This window comes from Myotis nattereri (assembly GCF_964212035.1).
Source record: "Myotis nattereri genome assembly, chromosome: 3".
NCBI lineage: Eukaryota > Metazoa > Chordata > Mammalia > Chiroptera > Vespertilionidae > Myotis > Myotis nattereri.
The window spans coordinates 47902090-47915800 of NC_138077.1; the positions used below are offsets into that span (position 1 = coordinate 47902090).

General features: G+C 36.8%; 1 protein-coding gene across 9 annotated transcripts in view; it reads left to right on the forward strand.

The window, feature by feature from the left end:
- TP63 (tumor protein p63) overlaps positions 1 to 13711 on the forward strand; it is a gene marked incomplete at both ends in the record, with an annotated part of 224360 nt that overhangs the window by 131246 nt on the left and 79403 nt on the right. The gene's annotated exons all lie outside the window — the stretch shown is intronic.

Genomic DNA, 13711 nt, shown 5'->3' on the forward strand with positions numbered 1-13711 from the left:
AACAGGTGAGATTTTTAAAGCCATCTTTGTTTTGAATGTTATCAATCCAGAGACCCACCTAAACCCTGAGGAGACTTCAATCATTACGCTATTGTCTGGTGATGGACTTAGACTTTCACTGTGTAATGACAAAGTTATTTTGGAGTGATGTGTTATTAAATATGTACATGTGCAGACAAATAAATGTGTATTATAGTGTATAGGATTTTATTTAATGAATTAATGATCTGCCTCTCTGATCTCTCGTCAACGTTTGTCTCAGGGATTTAAATCACTGGGCGAAGGTATAAGAAAAAAACTCCTGAAGAGGCTGTAAGGCTTTGAGGAAGTTTTCTAAGGTTGAGGGAGGTCTAACAACAATATTAGTTTACATTCCTCAGAATAGAGCAGCTGTGTTGACACTAATCACATTGGTAGGGGGTGTGCAGTGTGGAGAGAGCGAGTTCAGTGTTTCGGATGAAAATGCTTGCAGGCGAATGCTTGGAAAAGTAGACTGGGGTACTCAAATTGAGCTCCTTAAAATTGAAAACAAAATGCATAGTTTTCTGGTGTAGACGGCAACAGGAAAGGGGAGAATCTAGCAAAGGACAGCAAAGCAGAGCCGGTGCTGTCATATTGACCCTGCTATTGTCTAGACACCTGAACTGTGTAAATATAACAGGGGAAATATCAAGTTATCTAATGAAGGAAAAGGAAGTGCCTATTTTCCTTTAAAACATTCAGCGGGCTTGCTTGTCTTCAGTGGAGAAACTTGAGTTTCTTGTTTTACTTTAATATTGGAAGTTAGCTGGAAATGTTACCAAACAATTAAAAAAAAATAGAAGTACCTTTTAAGATTATCTTGTTTCTATTTGATCCATTGTGGTTCAGCTTTAACCATTAAAAAACAAATCTGTCGGTCATATCATATCTGACTTTGTGCTTGTTCACGAGCTATTTCATGACCAGTGTGTAAAAGCAGGCTGGAATTTGACTATGTGTGTCTGAGTATAATGGTGTAGAAGCAAATTTGGCTTAAAGATAGCTATAAAAAAAGTATAAAGTTGATGTGAAAGAAATTATTATTTCTCCTGAAAGGATAAAACTGTGTAAATGCTGTGATTAGATGCTATCTGAAGGAATTACTGCCTTTTATGGAGGCAAAGAGTCATGTTGTATGTGAGAGTATTACATCCTTATGATGGAAGAAAATACATTTACATGGGTTTGAGTTTTTAAAAACTTGAGGTAAATGTGTCGTCAGCTGCTCAAAAGGTAGCTGTCATTTGTTTTCTGTTGGAATGCTACTAGTGTACATAGAAAACATCTATGGAAAATATGGCTGAATTTCTCTCTTTCCTGCACCTTTTTGTATATTGCCACTATGGATGTCATATCCTTCTGCCAATCTCTGTACTACTCATTATTTAGGCATACCCTTCTGCAGTCTGTGTACTATGTATTATCTTTGTGGCTCAATTTCCATTCCATTCTTTTCTGTGTAAGGTTATGTTTAGTCCTCTGTAAAAATGCAGTTTTACATTTTAGTGTATGAAATGCCTGGGAGCTCATGGCCCTGAGAAACCTGAAACTTAATACAAAGTTATAATGTTTTGGGACTCACCTTAAAGTAATGTTTCTTAGTAATTGTCAATACGGCAAACAACCACCATCTACTATTATCACAGAAGAATTACTAAAAATTGGGCAAATTAAGAAGGAAAAGGCATGCATTAATTGTAGAGGACATGGACATGTGATGGATGTCTGGAAGCAGGTTGGTATACTTAAGAAAATAATAAACCTTGAGTAATGGAGCCACCTGTGATAGGAAAGACAAATGATGTTGTTACCTTACTGAAATAATAACAGAATGTCAGAGAAAAAAATAATAAAAAGGAATGTGACTAACCATGAGAGTCAAAATTGTTTTAAAACTATAACCCATTCTCAGACTTCAAATATTTTTAAATGTTATTTGCAAGTAACGTCTATGTGTTGATAACTCAAAAATAATATAAGAACATTATTCTTCTGTACACCATTTTCCACAAATTTCCAGTTCCTTCTCCCCAAGCAGAGCTGGATTTTGGGAAGCTGTTAATGAACAGGGAAGGGTCTGGACGGGAAGAGAACATGGGCAGGATGTAACAGGCAGGGCTTAAGGTTCCACCCTTGGGTTACAATGGAGAGGCCTCAAGCAATCACCATGCCATTGTGCCAGGCTTGGAATGACACAGCCTCTGGGACTGGTATCAGACTTGGAGAGAAGCTCAGAAGAAAGGAAATGCTTAATAGATTAAGTTTTAGCTCAACTTGCTTGCCAAAAACTGAGGGGGGAGAGAGAGAGAGAGAGAGAGACTCAAACTCCTCATTAGAAGGGAACTTTTATTTTTAAAAATCCCCATCTTGGGTCCTAGATGATGAGGGAGTGGTACTTGGGTAAATGGGTAATTGTATTCTATAATTAAACTGGACTTCAAGGCCCATATATTGAAATACCTCTCTTTACAAGTTAAGGTTAATAATTTTTCTTTCTGTATTTGAGCTGTAGGCATAGCAATATGGCCCATTTACCTAACCTTTTATCTATAATACCAAGGAAAGAGAGATCTAAAAATGACTGTTGTGAAAGTAGATGCTCCAAAAATGTTTTCATAAAAAACTGATGTGCAAATCTAGTTGAGAGCAAAAAGAAAATGCTGAGGCAGGAGAATAAGCTCTCAGATTCCAGGTTTTTGCCATAATTGTCCTCTGGGCTTTCATGCTCAAGGGAGATAGTCTCTCCTGTCCCAATACTGTTTCCAAGGGCTGAATCATATTTTACATTTGCGGGTGGTTTTTCTCTTAATAGTTAACAAATGTATTATCTTAAATTTTTCCATGTTGTGCTCCCGAGATGTTTAACACCTGAGGTACAAGCACAGTCGGTCAAAAACAGAGGCTGCAGATTTAATTCAGGTGTCAGTTGGGCTGTTCCTCACTCCATGCTGCGGTCTTAGATTGCACTTCTTGTTTTACAATTGGTTGCCCTCAAGCCCAGAGGGGACTGGGAGAAAGAGATCTTAGATCACAGATCATAGCTCATGCCTCCCTTCACTACTACTGGAAAAATGAGTGGTAGTAATAAATCACTTATCCTTTACCTAGATAAGGAAAAAGCATGTTTGGTTTGTTTTGTTTTTTAGAAGAGCAGTGATCCTCAACAGGGGTGTGGAGAGTACAGTAGGAAGCATGAATGAATGCCTGGGTTAACTAGAGCAACCAAAAATATATTGGTTGGTTTTTCCATCATATCACATACATTTTTGAATGCAAGGTTGCTAAAAATTTTCTTAGGCAATGAGATTATTCAAAATTTAGATCCTATATTTTGCTATTAAAAGCATACACATCTAAGGTGATGGTATTTATGTTTATCAAGGAAGTGTATGGGTCAAACTGTTGAGAAATATATTACTGCAAATATGCTCAAGCTTTCTTTGAGCTAGTATGATCCCTTTGGGTGGGAACTGAGCTGATGGGATAGAGGGGGTTAAGTAAAAAGCCCTTCCTTCATAATATTATGGAGTTAAACTTTTTCCCTTGTTGCATACATTTTTAACTTCTAATTGTTGTATGTCAATAAATAAAGAAGAACAAACACAGATGCCATAAAGACATCTCAGTGAAAAATAACGTGGCGATTTCCATAAAAGCCTTACTATTTTGAAGATAAAAATGTATCAAGCATAAGGGACTCATAATTTTCTTTCAAATGTATGATGAGAAAAAATTCAGAAGGCTGATATATCGCTATTGTCCAATGCCAATTTAGTGGACTGAGTTGCCAGTAAAGGATATCTGGTAAGGTAGTAAATTTTGGTTCTGGAAAAGAATGGATTGGTGTATCAGGATAAAACAGTTGACCCAAAAGTTAAGATATAAATTACATTCCTTACCTTCTCTTAAGAACACATTTTGGAGGCACAAGAAAATAGTAAGCATTGGTTTATTCATGTGCTACTTTTGTAAACATTTTATAATTTTCATTTATGCCTTTTAATTAAGTTGTAATATTCATAAACAGTATTATGGAGGAGAAACTTAGAAGAAAGAGCAACTTACCCTTTTTAAATAAATGTTTAGTTACATGTGAGATGGCACATGGCTATAAAAATGAGTAAGAAACAGATCCTATACCAAGAAGTTAACAGTTTAGAGGTAATATATATGTTCATACATAACAGAGGACATATCTTCAGTGTCATATGAGAAGTCTGAACAAAATAATTTAAAGGCAAGAGAAAGAGAATACCTCAGAGGAAAAGGATCAAGAAAGTCAACATATATATGCAGGATGCAGCTTTACTTGGGAGGACAGGTAGAGCTTTCTAAGTCCTAGAAATATAGGAGGGTACAAGGATTTCAGGTGAATAAACAAGCATCAGCAGAGGAACAGAGGTGGAGTGAACGCTGGTGCACTCAGAAATCTCAAATGGTTCAGACAAAATTGAAAGTATGAAAAAATTAGGAAATGAAGTTAGAAATGTAAGATAGAATGGCTCATGGAGGGCCATTACACATTTAATCTAGTGACAATGATAAGCCATGGAAGGATTTTGAATAGAGGAGTGGTGTAATGGGATCTGTACCCTGGCGCACTTGGGGAGGATAAATGGCTTTGCTTAAGACTGCCTAGAAGTATAAACCATTTCCCTGCATTGCACATCGGCTGCCTGTTTTGCAAGAACATCCATCACTTCTTTTGGACCTTTGGAAGGATAGAAATGGATTGTTGCTAAAGTCTCATGTGACATGTGTGTTCTCTACCCATAACTCTCTTTAATAATTGCGGGCCCTGCCATGGATAAGTTGGGAACGGTTAGCCTTGGTTTGTCCTTATGTAATTACGTTCTATTCAAATATAATTATTAATAGCACCACTTGCACTTTCAAAAGTATATGGTCATCCTATAAACAAAGACATCACTTTTCATTATTTTTCCCAATCCCTAACTCCAAAATGATAAAGTAATATAAGTTTGGCTGGAAACCACATAGAGTGATTTTGAAATCCAAGACACAAACTATTTAGATTATTTCCCCCATAAAAAAATAAGCATTTTCTTACAATCCAGCCTTTACAGAGCTAATTAAGCACAGTCACCGTGCTAGGCACCATAAGGAAATCAGAGATTACTAAATTGCCGTCAGTGGCTCTGAGAATTCACATTCCTAGAGTGTACATAAGTGGTTTGCAAATGACTCCAGTATAAAGCAGGATGTAGTAAGACACACCAAAAGGTCTCAAGGACAGTGAAATGGCTTCAAACTGTTCATGACGGAGATCATATTTCACATAGTTTGAGGATCAGAATTTAGCCCTGGGGGGGGGGGGCAGTGAGGGAGAAAGGTCATTCTGTGTAGAGGGTAGAAAATGAATAAAAATTCAAGGAGAACTATACAGGACCAGATAAAAGAGAATGATATATTGACTTGCAAAGAGAATGTTGATGTAAACACTGATCTGTATTCATTACGTATGTCAAGATTTTGTAGAAACAGCATCAAAAGATGGTACGGGCTTTTATCTCACTAGAAGCTAGAACCTCTGCATATTTCGAAAGCATGGACAGTGTTCAGAATTTGAGATTCAAAACTTTGTCTGTGTGCTCCAGGGATGGTAAGTGGCATGATGCAGGGAGGGAGAAGATAACCCAAAGGATCCTTGGGCAGGTGAAGTGGAGGGTTTCCTGTTCTCATTCTTTAGGCTTCTACTACGACAGGTAAGATGTCTTACCCACATAGGGATTCAGTAATTACATTTTTACAAATTTAATCTAACCTGGGAACAAAATCCAGACTGATTCTCTATGTCAATTAGGATCAAGTTTATTTATCAAATATTCATCCTAGAATCAGGACAAGAAAACCTTGTTCTTTGGTCACTGCTCTGAATGCAAATAGTAACCCTGGAGCTAAATGTGAGACAATATATCAAGTATGACATTTGTCCAAGAATGAGAATTCCCAATTCTAATGGGGGAAATGATAGAGCAGAAGCAGAAGTTAATGTCCCATTTAAGAAACAAACAAACCCTGGAATTAAACAAGAAATAAAAAAATAAAAATCGAGATCTTGGTATTTCAAATTTTAAAATATTTGCCATAAATTTTTACAAATTTCATTTCATGTAAGGATACACATTTGCATTTTAGATTTGAACAGAAATATTGGGCAAAGACATGTGTTTATCCATTTTAATATCCTCTCCTTACACAATCTCCTTCATTACTTCCATTCCACCCAGGAAGAAAACGTAGGCAATTAAAGAGATAATAGTGGCGTAGGCCAGGATAGGTTGATGGGGGAGGAAATTCAGTGACTTGATTTAAAGGCAGAGGAAATAGTCATGAGGAAGAACTGGGCCCTCGGATAAATGAGGGATGTCCAAGCTTGTAACTCATTCCTTTCTCTTCCTCACCCACCAAATCCTCCACTTGCACAAAGCAGATTTAGAAAAGTATCCAATATTGGCATGTGATTGTCCTACTTTTAACTCTGTGAAGACATTAGGGGAAACAATGAATTTCCACTAACTACCACATTGTTATACAACCTCCTTTGCAGAAATAAGTAGTTTAATGAAGTGTCTGTAAAGTCTTTTCAGAAATAGTATTGTATTCTTACCCAGATTTTTTTTTAAAATTTGGACTTATAGTATAGCACCCCTATGCTATTCAAAAAGCATTCCTTCCCATCTTTTGCAAAAAAACAAACAAACAAAAAAACCCACAAAAAAACTATGTCAGAAACTTCCTTATTCCATGTTTGATAATGACTAACTTTATAGATGCTAACTTTCTTTTCCAAAGACAAGCTAAGATAGGACTGTCCTGTAGGTTCAAGCTAAGATGGCTTCACAGGAAAATATTCACTTGTCAAGTTAAAATTCAGTCAGTGGTGTCAAGGTAAGGCCCATGTTGGTTCTAGGTGAGGGAATAACTGGCAAGACTAACATGTTTGGAATGTTAGTGGATGTGTATAGAATGTAAAGTGGTATCTTGTGCAAAACGTGTGATCTGAATTGCATCCCCCCTGTGTTTCTTAAATAAAATTAAAAAAAAAACACTCATGAAAGCTGAAAGAGGGAATTTTGAGTCAAACTTATGGTGTGTTGCCAGAGACGGAAATTTATGAAACACTCGCGTCAGCTCTTCTGGAAACACTACAAAAGAAATTGCTCTACTTTCTTATTGGTGCTAAAGCCACTAATAGGTGCAGTTTAGTATAATACCCCCATGAGAATTACCACCCCCATAGTGAGCTTGCCTTGGAAAGAACTCTGTGCAGGCATTTTCTTTTTCCTTTTAAGCTTGCGCAAAACACCCAAAGGGGCCATTTCCAATCCAGGCAGTGATCTTTCTCAAGTTTATTCTTTCTCAGATCACAGAGACAATGAGGAATATGTCCTGTTTACTCAAATCAGTCTGGATTAGTGTCACTCTATTGATGGAGCCCGAATTAAAAGGAAAACCATTACCCTCTCAAAGGGCAGCATCAGATGTTTGGGGAATGGCTTGATTACTTTTAAATAGACCATGTGAGACTCTGTCACTGGACTAAGGCTGAGGACTCTACAAGACGGACACGGAAAATGGTTACACTGGGTGGAGTAACCATTTCTAAGCCTTAGGCCTGCGAAATTATTTCAATAGAAGATCCCAATGAGCTTGAAAGGCTGAACATCAGAACAGTGAGATTTCAGAAAAGATATTTTTTCCTGACTTCTTTCTGCAGCCCAACACCACCAACCAAATATTTATCTCCAGGACAAATCCTTTCCAGTTTATAACGCTCTGCTGGGGGCTACTTCGCCCTCCTAAACATTTATCAATCCTCCCCTGGTTCAGAATAACCCCCCCTGTCCTCTGAACTCTTGTGCTTCTCTGCTCCTCCCTCATTACTGGCCATGATGAACTGATCCCTTCTTCCCATCTCTAGATTGGAGGCCCTTGGAGGGCAGAGGATGTGTGGTATGCTGGAAGGGGTGTCTTCAGATAACACCTAGCATGTTTATACTTTCAGAAATGGCTCTTTGTGACTGACCTGTGCAAAGAGCTATGCATTCGCACACATTGTACAAACCCTGTCTCTGCCTGTATGCCATGATTCATATGCTTTTCCTTGACATCTCTTACGTGTGTGTGTGTGTGTGTGTGTGTGTGTGTGTGTGTGTGTGTGGTGCGTGGTGTGTGTGGTGCGTGAAATGAGCCCTGGTAGGTATTTATTTCCATTATGCTTCAAGTGGCAAGAACATTTTTAAAAGACAGGGCAGTTTCCTGAGTAAGGAATGGCTTGTACTCTAGCAGAGGTAAACAGTGTAAAGTGTGTGCTGCTTTCACTTAATTAATTACTCATGGGGACAGAGAGTGCGCTTGATTTAAAAAAAAAATAAACTGAACAGATCAGATTTTTATCTGACTTTGCAGTCTCTTTTTAAAAGTGTTTACTTGTTTCCACACTGTTCCCTTGATTCGTTTTGTCCCCTGTATGTCTCTCCATCATCGCCAGAGACAAGGGTGGTTTGCACTGGCTGAATAAGCTTGATGATTTGCAAACACTTTCCCTTTTTTATTTTCAATGGTGTTATTACTAAAGGATGTCTGAGAAATCTTTGTCATGTTGCTCTTAAGATTGGTGTCCCAGTTTTTTCTTTTTTGTCTGTTCAAATCAGACACTAATGAGCTGTTGTAATTATTAAACGATTGATTGATAGTTACTTTCATAATGGGGTAAATAGAATGAAATGAATAGATGAGTGTCTTAAAGTAAGGCATGTCTTCTGCATGGCTGGTGACTCCGTTTTTATTTTGCAGTTAAAAGTGACAGCTTAAAGGAACAGTCCAATGTTACATAAGTCACCATGTGTAATTACAAAACATAGTAAAAAACTAAAAACTTTAATTACCTCAATTATGATGGAAAATGTATCAATCAGCAAAGAACTTGACAAGCAGAAGCAAAGTGGAACTCATGAAACTGTTCCTCATTTGAATATGTATAGAGTAATAAGACTGAGACACACATTCCTTGTTTCATGCTTCAGTTTTCCACTTGTAAATAATGGCTAGTGTTTTCAACCTCTGAGTGTGAACTTTGGAGTATGCGGAATGAAGTCATGAATTTAAACCATTTCCAAGAAATGATCTGTAAGTCTGATAAACTACAATCTAAGTTCCTCAAAACATGTGTTTGTAAGTGCCCTTAATTATGGCATTCTTCTAAAATGCATTCTGGCTAACTGGGCAGAAAATTATGGAATGTAAAGAAGGAAGGACTGATATGGTGGCCTGTCTTACCATAAGCATTTTCCTGGGAGGTTTCTTTCCTAGGCAAACGTGCTTTGGCCACAAGCACCATCATCAGAAGGACATGAATAATTATGGGATCAAAAAGATTCAGATTCTTGTTGCTGACCTAGATGCATTATAAACAAAATGTAGACCACTAGGTAAACACACACATACACACACACAAAAAAAAAAAATAAAAAAATTAAAAAAAAATACTGCATTGGCACAAAAATGTGTATGTTTTGTTTTAAGGAAGTAGAAGCTCATTAATAAACTTCCCAGCTAGGTGTGAGCTATCAAGTATTACTCATTGCCTTGTGAGTGACAGGACTGGCTAGTCTGCTACTAGTTCCCATAAAAGCTGAAGCTAAAAGCACAATTCCCACCTACCAAAACAAAGCAAAACACAAAGTGAAGGTCACAGAGATTACCTGGAGATGTGCTATAAGGTTCACCTGGCAGTAGTTTATAAAGAGGTGAACCCAGTCTGGAGACAGACTTCAGCATAAAAACCAATACTTCGTTGTGTGAGAATAGCAGAGACTTTCTGATAGTGGTTTTTATTTTGAAAGGTGCTGCATGTATTTTTTTAATAAATATTTCCTGAGCATCTACTGTGTCACAGACACTGTTCCAGATATGAGACTCAGCACTAAGCCTGCCAGATAAGTGTATTCTCATAAATGTATGGTCTACCAGAGAAATCCAACATTAAAATTATTAATGCAAATAATTATAATTACATGACGCAAATGGAAAATTAGAGTGTTACGACAATGTAAAACAAAGGAGAATACCTGTCCGGTTAAAGAAGGCTTTCCCTGAGGGATGACAGTGAAGCTAAGGATTCTAGGTGAGTGGGAAAGAGCATCCACAAACAAAAGGCTTGAGGACTGAAGGAGTTTTTCGCTTCTGAAAATTTGAAGAAATGCCTTTTTGGTCTTCCTTTAGTGAGCAAAAGGGTGTTTCCAATAGTGAAATATAGGCCATGTTAGAGACCTGGGACTTTATTTTAAGAGAATCGGAGCTCTCTCAAGTTATTCAAGCTTGGGAGTGATGTGATCAGATCTGCAGTGCATTTCAGGGGCCAGCTCCAAGGAGCTCGGTCTCTGACTCTTGGCAATTACACACATTCTAAGAATGGTTAAAGCTTTATATTCTCTTTAATAAATAGAAAATATTTTCTTTAGATATAAAAGAGGGAGGCTTGCTTTGAGTGTAACTTTTAGATAAAAATTCCAGTCAGACATTTGAGTGACTCCGATTTACTTAAGAAAGCGGCTTCTCTAACCAGACTGACTGGTTTCACATTTGGGTTCTGCCACTTACAACCTTGAGCAAGTTACTTAAGCTAGTGGAGCTTCAGTTTCCTCATCTATGAAATATGTATACAACCTGGAATAATAATGCCACCTTGCTCGTGAGGATTAACTGAGTAAATACATGCAAACGCTGAACACCATAAGGAACTTAGTAAGGAATCAGAGTATGCATCATAATAGTAGTAATAACACCTACTATTATTTTGCTATAGAGGATTGAATATGGATGTTTCAGATTTTTAAGTAATTTTCATGGTCAGGATTATTTTACTGAAATTGAGATGTCTTCCTTTTCAGATCATGGGAGCAAAGCTATCCCCTGTGAGAAAATGTTCATCACATTAAATCACACCATTGTTTTAAGTCATAATTTCTGATATGGACTAGACAGATACATTATCAAAATTCTTTTTAAATATTTTAGACTCACTTGAGAAACCAACATAGCATTAGTGATGAACTTGTAAAGTCACCACGGTATCATTTCCATATAAATGGCCTAAAATTCATTGAAAATTTTCATGATTGTACTTTCTCTACTTAGTGTTATCATGTCTGCTAAATAAATCTATCAAAACAGTGATTTTATAGATTGAAAATGTCCTCAAATGTACTTTTGTTCCAACTTTAATATCTCCTGGTTTACTTTAAAGAAACTAAAACTGTATTTTTTTCCTATTACTTGGATTAAGAATTTCTGAATATTGAAATTATACCTTTCTGTTTTCTGCTAAGCCCAGTGCTTCCCTGGTATGTAAAATGATGTAGGTTTATTTCTGAATTGAGATGCTCATGATTTTAATTTTGTTCATTATTACTAGAAGGGAGTACTTATTGAAATCATAGAATTTTAGTTTATTTTTCCTTAATTGAGCTCTACACAGTATAATTTAGCTATCTTTGGATCAAGTTTTAACTTTAATACATTTCAGCTTCTTGGCTTTTCAAATACTATGTCTTCTGTTGGTTGACATTGTGGCCACCTCATCAGCCAACTTTGTTTTTATTTATCTCATCTACCTTGTCTGGTGTTGGTTGGGGCTTTTAGAAAACTCTCTCCTAGGTTATGGAAACTTGGTCCTCAAAGGAATCTTGACACTTTGTATCAGAACATAAAACATTCTGGTAAACAATCTGCCTACTGTCTTTCTAGGTTTGTATGTGTGTTAATTGCTTTACTCTTACATATGGTTTATTACAAGGATAAATGTATTTTATCCCCAACATTCACTCTTTTAGGATCATTTGAACTACAAAAGAAGTGAAATATTTTACATATAACAAAATCTGGTTTTGAGAAAAATGTGATGCTAAATAAATTCTTAAGATGGAAAGAAGGTACTTTAACTTGACACTATAACACAAATATATTCTTGACCTTGAAAGGAGCACTTTAAGTCAATTGTGTTTAATTCTAGCATAAAACAAACTATCATTCTCAGAGGTGAGGCAGGTGGTAGGAGACGAAAAAATGACAAGTATTTCTCCCTAAGGCAGTGCTTGTTGAAAAGTCACTATCCTGCTCATATTTGTGGATGAAAATGTAGTACTGTCTGCCAGAGGATACTCCAAATGAATGTTTTGTAAAGCCGGTGTCATGGAGAACACTGTTTTCTTTTCCCAGAAAGGGCTTTAGAATGTTCACAAAAGCTCCTCCATGAAACCTAAGGTGAAAGGTTATATCAGCCCAGGAAACTATATATGCTGCCTGAAACATTTGAAATGTCTACATTTGGCTGGGCCAATCTGTATAAAGAAAAAAGTTATCTTCTTTAAAATCATCTCATGGCATTTTGAAATAGCTTTGCAGATGAGCATGTGCATTTCTACAAGCATATTAGAATTGGCTCACTGTTGTACTTGATATCAGAATCAGTCTCCTGATCGCTAAGACTCCGGTTGCTCCAGGACCTGGCCCAGGGGTCCACAGCACAGCCGTGGCAGTTGAGACTTAGACCCCATCACCCAGTCTTTTTCATAGCTAGGATTATTCAGAAAAGTAAGGAGTGCTGAAGGATGTACAAACCCCTAGCCTCATATAACAGTCAGTGAATGCTTTTAAATATAATTTCTACCAAATGAAATTTGGGCAAGTAATTATTTCCTGTGACAAGGGAACATCTCAACTGAGGTAAATAAAGTGTGATGATATATCCCAACAGTAACCTCTCCTATCCCTGATTTGGCTCTCATTCCCATTTTTTAACATCTGACCATGTATTATTGGCTATTATTGCCATGTGGCCATAGTTAGTTATTATAGACAGTACTATCTGGGAAAGAGAACTTATAATATTCCTCTTATACAGATAAATCAGAGGAGTGATATTTTCAGAAACAAATTATTTCTAAGTCCCTGTTTCCATTGTACTGATCAAATGATTTGATTGGAATCCTTTCCTGATGTTAAATCTCTTTATAGGAGTGTAAGTGCATCAAGTGCATCATCAACTTTAAATAAGTAGAAATCCAGGTATTCAATATTGAGTTTTATTTACAGCAGTATATACTTATACAGTATTTCGGAGTTGCTGAGAAGAGAATTTGGGATTGTGCTATATTCAGAATTTAAGATTATTAAACAGTGTAATCCACAGGGGGGAGGGAGACATAAAATGAAACTGAAGAAACTGAATTTATAGGGCACTTTTAAAGCAGTGAGCAGTCAGGAAAAAAATCTAATCTTTTATAGTGTTATTTTAATTTTAAGCATCCAGATTGAATTTTATTGAAGAAATAAGTCAGTCTTTAGATGGCTATGAGAATGAAAATGGCTTGGGGAGGGAGAATGGGGAATAAAACCAAATAAGAAAATACTCTTCCTAGATGTGGCAATAGTAGTTTTACTCATTTTTTGTTTTAATGATGAGATTCAGTCTTTGGGTGTACCTACACTTATCATACCAGCTTCATATTTCAGAATATCCCCAGGCAGTTCTGTAAGTACGTGAAATATGCTAAGTCTCTGTGACCAAAATGTGTTTCATCCTTTCTGTGGTCAGATTAGCCAGTCTGTGATGAACTGAATATATTCCAGCTACAGACGTTGGTAATTTTCCTGGGTCAAGGAA